The sequence below is a fragment of the Artemia franciscana genome, chromosome 7, assembly GCF_032884065.1.
Source record: "Artemia franciscana chromosome 7, ASM3288406v1, whole genome shotgun sequence".
Taxonomy (NCBI): Eukaryota; Metazoa; Arthropoda; class Branchiopoda; order Anostraca; family Artemiidae; genus Artemia; species Artemia franciscana.
The window spans coordinates 25,520,047-25,528,217 of NC_088869.1; positions in this window are offsets into that span (position 1 = coordinate 25,520,047).

The window sequence follows — 8,171 nt, forward strand, 5'->3', positions numbered from 1 at the left end:
TGAGCCGGAGCTAATTGTTTCTTATTACAGACAAATAAAAATGACTTGCTCTCGAGTTTTACACTGCGTAAAATTGAGTGTTGGCGGTATAATGCATATGTACCCTTTAATCTATCACGTATTCAATTATTATGTATTTAAGATTAATATATTGTGCCCGAAATCTAGAGTAAAAGAAAATAAGACTCAAACTATATAGCAGAAAATAAGCGAAAAAGATATCATCTTAAAGGGTCCATATAATTTCTGAGTAAAACGACGGTTATATTTTGAAAGAGTATAAAAAAAAGTTCCCGAGTTGCATAATCATTTAATTTATAGGTGATAATGTAAATATCTCCAAATTTATCATGAAATCCCCCCTCTCAGCAAAGGTACCATGCTTTCCCTTTTTCATATAGAATAATTTTTCAAACAACTCTGTTAAAACTTCAGATCTTTGAAAATTGAACAGAATCGCTAAAGTAAACAAGGTACAAGCCTGGAGTTTTGCCAGTGTTTAAGGAAATATGTCAAAAAGACAATTCTTACTTCATGATATGCAGAATATTCCTAGTTAACACATTTTGCAAGGGGCAGACTTTTATCTCAGCTTCTTTTGCTGTTGCACAATTCTCTTTTAACAAAATTTTGAAAAATAAACATAGATGCAAATCCATTTTTTATTTTCAAATAATCTGTGCATGCAATTAAACACCATCAGTGCCTTCTAATAATTCTCACAAAAGCATATTAATTGACAAATACTTATAAATTAGGTTGTTAGGTTAGATTAGTTAGATTGCGGTTGGTTGTTTGTTTATAAACAATTTTCATGACTTAGAGAATAGACACAAATATTTGAAAATGCAATAGGAAACTGGAAATACAAGGAAAATAGTGGAGATAAGGTGCACCCCCCCCCCCCCCTACATAATATATAAACTAAGATTATCCTGAATATTATGAAGTAAGATTTGTTTTCTTAACATGTTATCTTAATTACAAGCTCAACCCTAGGCTTATAACAAAAATAAAATTCAAACCCACGGTCAAGCTTTCTAAAATAACCCTCTTTGCTTCAATGCTCAGAATTACACCACAGGAAGGAAGAAACCACTTACAGGAAGAAAGGTCGGTAATTCAATGATATATATTTGAGTTTTGGTGTGTAGTAAATAATTGAGACAAAAACTATCGGAAGTAGTGAAAAAGTTATATCAAGTTGAGTGATAGTTACTAGGGATGAATTGTCACTAGTAGATAAATCGCTGGAGTGGCAATCTTGAACGAAAAAGAATTTTCGGGGAACCGATTTTGTTTTCAGAGAAGACAGATTTTTGGGGAAATCCTCAAAAATTCGGGGATGGTCGAAGCAATGGTATTTTCAGACCAAATCTGCCAACAAATTTTACTAGGCCATGAAAACTACCACGTAGAATTGCTACTATGCTACCCCGCTTTTTATACGGTGGGCTTCACATTCTAGCCATCCAAATTTTGTGTTATTTCTTAATGAAAATCACAAAGAGCGTTAAACTACATAATAACCTGCCCTAATTCTCTGGTTTCAGACTGTAGTTTTATGTTCACCCTACTGAACCTTTCAAGTATGACACCTTGTAAAATTGCGATGAAAGTAGTCTCAAGGAAAACCAACTTTTTTCAAATACTAGCTTCATTTCTTGATGAGGGTCTCAGTTTATACTACATAATAATCTGCAGTGATATTAGCAATTTCATTTAAGCTCTCCAAAATGCCTTCTGTGTTTTCATTAACAACTTGAAAGGCATCATGATGAGCAGAAAATCAAGTCTTGGATAGATTTTGCAATCGTAATATACATTTCTGTTTTAAAATGACCAGTCTGTCTGTTGAGGCACTGAAGGAATTGAAAAATTCCTGCAGTAATCCAAAAAATGAAACCGCCTTTGTGCATTGTTCTCCTGCACAATATCCTATTAAATTTTAGAGAATATACAGAGTATGTTACTTTATTTGCCAGAGGGTCAACCTCTTAGATATGAGCCTGAATACCAGACATATTCCAGATGTTGTCATATGATTGGCGTCTGCAATTAGAAACATCGGAAACTAAATGAAACAGTTCGTGGTAACAAACTGTAAGTAAGGAGCGACCTGGCTCAATAGTGTCCGAAACTCTAAATAGATACATCAAAAGAATTGGATTTTTACACTGATTTTAAATATATAAGTTTTATCAATTTTAGTGTAACTCATCAAAAGTCATAAGCCTCAGAAAATTTGCCTTTTTTTCGAAAAAGGGGAAACACCCATCTAAAAGTCATAGATTCCTGTGGTGGCGCAGTGGGTTTGACCTTAGCTTGGTAATACGGGACCCAGAGATCGAATCATGCTGTAGCAATGCACAGCAGGGCCGACACAGGGACCTTAGTAGTCAAGAAGCGTCGTTAATCTGATACAATACAAAAGTCATAGAATCTTAATGAAAACCACACCATCAGATTCAGCGTACCAGAGAACCCGACTTTAAAGGATTCAAGCTCCTATCTGCAAAAATGTGGAATTTTGAATTTCTTGCCAGAAGATAGGTCTGAGATACATGTTCATTCGGTTTTTTTTTTCCCCCAGGGATGATCGTGTCGAACCATTGGTCCTAGAATGTTATGAGAGGGCTCATTCTAACGGAAATTAAAAGTTCTAGTAGCCTTTTTAAATGACCAAAAAATTGGAGGGCAACTAGGTCCCCTCCAAACGCTCATTTTTCCCTAAGTCACCGGATCAAAATTTTGAGACAGCCATTTCGTTCAAAACAGTCAAAAAATCTAGTAACTATTTATTTGAGGATGACTTAATCCTCACAGTACCCGGGGGGAGGACAGCAAGTTATGAACTATATCCATTGTTTACATATAGTTTTGGTCATTGGGAAGCATACAGACGTTTTCAGGGGGATTTTTTTCTGGTGGAGGGGGGTTTGTGGGAGAAGGTTAAGTGGGAAGATCTTTCCATGGAGGAATTTTTCACGTGGGAAGAGATTTTCCATGAACGGGTGCCGGATTTACCAGCATTATTTAAAAAACGTATGTGCTACTGGTGTAAGGTTAGTGTTGTTTTAATAAAGATTCTTACATAATTATTCCATTTTCTTAGTATTTGCTAAGGGAAATACAAAACAAGATGTCTTGAAGATTAAGTGTGAAATAAGACAAAACCAATTGAAAGGGTAAAAAATTCACGTAAATAACAAACTAAGTGGAACCGTAACTGAGGCGTTATTTGAAAAATTATCTTTGAAAGCATTCATTGAAGCGAAATTTCAATAAAGTATGAACTATTCAATACCAAATAGCTGATATTTTGACGTAAAGAATATTTTTTTTTGGGGGGTATTTTAATAGGAACATGCAATGAGTCCCCCAAAATTCTTGACATCGACATTTCTATTATAAACTTTAGTTGATCATTTAAATGTCTACGCGTCTCTCATATGGCTTAATTTTCAATATACTGAGACGCAATGAGATATCACAAATAGGTTTGATTCATCTCACATCTCATTTATGAACTCTTGAACATTATTAACTTTTCAAAAACCTAAACTTTATTTTTGTTGGAAATAAAAAAAAGAAATAATTTTAAAAAACCCCAAGGAACTTGCAAAAAAAACCTCTTGTTTTCAGTCTGTCATAAATCAATACGTCTAAGGGTTGAACAAACTAACTACCTAAACTAAGTCTTTAAAAAAGAAGAAAAAGGAGCCTTTCCCAACTTCATTGCAAAAATTTGTCTATATATATATATATATATATATATATATATATATATATATATATATATATATATATATATATATATATATATATATATATATATATATATTTGTTTATACCATGCATTTTATTTCTGCTACATAAATGCGATAAGAAAATTTCCTTACTTTTTAATGAAAGCCACTTTTGTGCCATATAGTTTGTTTTTCTGTTAGTATATGTAATAAAGTATTTAAAAATCTTCAATGACAGTGTGGGCTTAAAAGACCTATAAAAGGTTGTGGGATAGGGAGAAAAACAACAATCAGATATATATTAACAAATGAAAGATTTATTTATGATTTTTTTCATTGAAATTTTTACATCCCTTAGCTTACGGATGTAAGTTTCAGGTTCTTACTTTTCATTTTTTTTTTTATATAGCACTTTGTGTTCTGCCTTCTGAATGTACTATAGCATTCGCTTAATTTTCGGTGGCTAATTTGACAGCCTCACAATCAATTCTTCATTAAAATTTAACTCATCATCCTTAAACCTATTGGAGCAGTGAGCTATGGAAAAATTTTACAATTATCAGTAACCATCTTGTTTGTAAGTGAAACATTTATAATTTAGTGATACTAAGAAAACAGAATAGTCGAAGATTTATATTAGTGGTTTTGCAGAAGGAAATACCAGTAATGAGAACGTTGTTTTATCAAAATTTCAGTAAATATAGACCTATCATGTAGGCAAATTTCAGGGCCCTCTAGAGGGAGAAAGAGTGAAGGTGGGTAAATTAAAACAATTTCCCAGGACATACTCTGTAGACCCATCCCTGAAAGTTGCATTTTTCCCAACCTAAACCCTTACCAAGATAGCAAGAAGTCAATTAATTAGAATTTTGGTAAAATTTTAGTTAATTGACTTCTTGCTATCTCTGAAAGGGTTTAGGTTAGGAAAATGAAACTTTCAGGGATAGGTCTAAAGGGTAAAGTATGTCCCGGGAAGGTATTTTAAAGTACCCACCCCCAATCCTTCTCCCTCTAGAGGGCCCTGAAATTTGCCAGCATGACAGGTCTACACCTATTGAAATTTTAACAAAACATTTTACCTGAATTTTCAGTTACTAGCCTAGTTGCTTTTTCTCTGCCTTTAGTTCTGAAAATGCAATTTCTGTTATATGGTATTTCCTTCTGCAAAACCACTAATATTAAATTTCAGGGCCCTTTTTAGGGAGAAAGAGTGGAGCTGAATACTTTAAAATACCTTCCTGGGACACTAGATTCATCCCTGAAAGTTTCATTTTCCTAACCTAAACCCTTTCTGATATAGCAGAAAGTCAATTAACTAGAATTTTACCAAGAAACATATTGGCAATTAAATTTGAAGGAACCATTCAATGTCTCAGGAAAATTCTAATTCAGCTACTTTTTGCCATCTTGGAAAGATGACGGGTTAGGAATATAGAACTTTTAGCAATGAATCCAGGGTCAAAAAGGCCTGGCCAAAGGTTTGACATAGTGAATAATTATTTAGTTTTAATATTGATTGTGAATTGGTAACTTAAATACACAAGAGCCAGAATTAAGGTATGAAAAGCTTGTTTTGGGGTTACTTGGTTGTTGTACCTTTGTTTTTTTCATAGGCATATATTTTGGGGGTGATACCTAATATGGGGATACCATAGGGAATTTATGGTAGGCATGCCACTTGCCTGGGTAGGGAATTTAAAGTGCTGAAACCCTATAGGCAAGTGTGTATTCTCCTGATGAGCCCTTGTGTTGGGTTGCTGCCTCTGAATTATTTGTCTTTTTTTTATGGCACTTGGTATTAACCAAGTGACATATAGCAATCACAAAATTCTATTGGTCTGTCTGTTGGTTTTGGTTTTGCTACTTTAGGCACTTCCAGGTAAGCTAGGACAGTGAAATTTGGCAAGTGTATCAGGGACCAGACCAGATTAAATTAGAAATGGTCATTTTCCCAATTTGACCATCTGGGGGGGGGGGAGTGGGGGACCAGTTTATTTGGAAAAAATGAAGTATTTTTAACTTATGAGTGGGTCATGGGATCTTAATGAAGTTTGATGTTTGGAATGATATTGTGTCTCAGAGCTCTCATGCTAAATCCCGGCCGGATCTGATGACATTGGGGGGAGTTGGAGGGGGGAAACCTAAAATCTTGGAAAACACTTAGAGTGGAGGGATTGGGATGAAACTTGATGGGAAAAATAAGCACAAGTCCCAGATACATGATTGACATAATCAGAACAGATGTGCTCTCTTTGGGGTAGTTGGGGGGGGGAGGGTAATTCTGAAAAATTAGAAAAAATGAGGTATTTTTAACTTACAAACAGGTGATTGGATCTCAATGAAATTTGACATTTAGAAGGATACCGTGTCTTAGAACTCTTATTTTAAATCCCAACTGGATCTGGCAACATTGGGGGAAGTTGGGGGGGGGGGAAATGTAAAACTTGGAAAACACATAGAGTGGAGGGATCAGGATGAAACTTGGTGGGAAAAATAAACACAAGTCCTAGAAACATGATTGACATAAATGGAATGGATCCGCTCTCTTTGGGGTAGTTGGGGGAGGGGTTAATTCTGAAAAATCAGAAAAAATGAGGTATTTTTAACTTACAAATGGCTGATTGGATCTCAATGAAATTTGATATTTAGAAGGATATCATGTCTCAGAGCTCTTATTTTAAATCCCAACTGGATTGGGTGACATTGGGGGGGGGGAGTTGGGAGGGGGAAACCTAAAACATGGAGAACACTTAAGAGTGGAGGGATCAGGATGAAACTTCGTGGGAAAAATAAGCACAAGTCCTAGATACATGATTGACATAACTGGAACGGATCCGCTCTCTTTGGGGTAGTTGGGGGAGGGGTTAATTCTGAAAAATTAGAAAAAATGAGGTATTTTTAACTTACAAATGGGTGATTGGATCTCAATGGAATTTGATATTTTGAAGGATATTGTGTCTCAAAGCTCTTATTTTAAATCCTGACCAGATCTAGTAACATTGGGGGAAGTTTGGGGTGAAGGAACCTAAAATCATGCAAAAAACACTTAGATTGGAGGGATCAGGATGAAACTTGGTGGGAAAAATAAGCAGAAGTCTTACATACATGATTTACATAATTGGAATGGATCTGCTCTATTGGGGGGGGGGGGTTAATTCTGAAAAATAAGAAAAAATGACGTATTTTTAACTTACAAAGGAGTGATTGGATCTTCATGAAACTTCATATTTAGAAGGACCTCGTAACTCAGATCTCTTATTTTAAATCTCAACCGGATCAAGCATAATTGGGGGGGGGCGGTTGGGGGACCGGAAATCTTAGAAAATACTAAAAGCGGTGAGATCAGGATGAAACTGGATGGGAAGAATAGAAACCTGTCTAAGATACGTGACTGACTTAACTGGACCGGATCTGCTCTCTTTGGTGGAATTGGGGGGGGGGTAATTTTGAAAATTGAGGTATTTGTAACTTACAAAAGGGTGACCAGATCTTAATGAAATTTGATATCTAGAAGGATCCTGTGCTTTAAAGTTCTAATTTTAAATTCTTACCAGATCCTGTGACATTGGGGGGAGTTGGAGGGGAAACCGGAATTCTTAGAAAACGTGAAAATTGGGGTATTTTTATCTTACAAAAAGATGATTGGATCTTAATGAAATTTGATTTTTAGAAGGAATTCATGTTTCAAAGCTCTTATTTCAAATCCAGACCAGATCTTTTACATTGGGGGGAGTTGGAGGGGGAAATCTTGGAAAAAACACTTGGAGTGGAGGAATTGGGATGAAGCTTGGTGGATAGAATAAACAAGTGTTCTTGATACTTGATGGACAGAATCGTACTGGATTTGCTCTCTTTGGAGGATTTGGGGGGAGGGTTCAGTGATTTGGCGAGTTTGGTGCTTCTGCATGTGCTAGGACAATGAAAATTGGTAGGCGTGTTAGGGAGCTGCACAATTTGACTTGATAAAGTCGTTTTCCAGATTCGACCATCTGGGGGGAATAAAGGGAGAGGAAAAATTAGAAAAAAATGGGTAACTATAACTTGCAAGTGGGTGATTGGATCTTAATGAATTTTGATATTTAGAAGGACATTGTGACTCAGAGCTCTTATTTTAAATCCTGACCGGCATTAAGCCTCTTATTTTCCTTTTTAAATCAATCTATTGATTCATAGAATTTTGTTAGAGCTCATACCATATGATCTCTTGGCTCTTAGGTCTTCTCGACTCATCATCAGTGCCATATGAGCTCTGCTGTTTGACCTATGTAATTGTGTGGATGAGTAGGGTTAAGGCAATTCAAATACTGATCTATATTAATTACTAATGTAGGAAAACAGTCTTCCTTTTCTCTTTCTGTCTTTTTTTTGTGTTTGTTCTGTTGCATTGGTGATTTCTTTTTTCATTATAATATTATCAGGTAA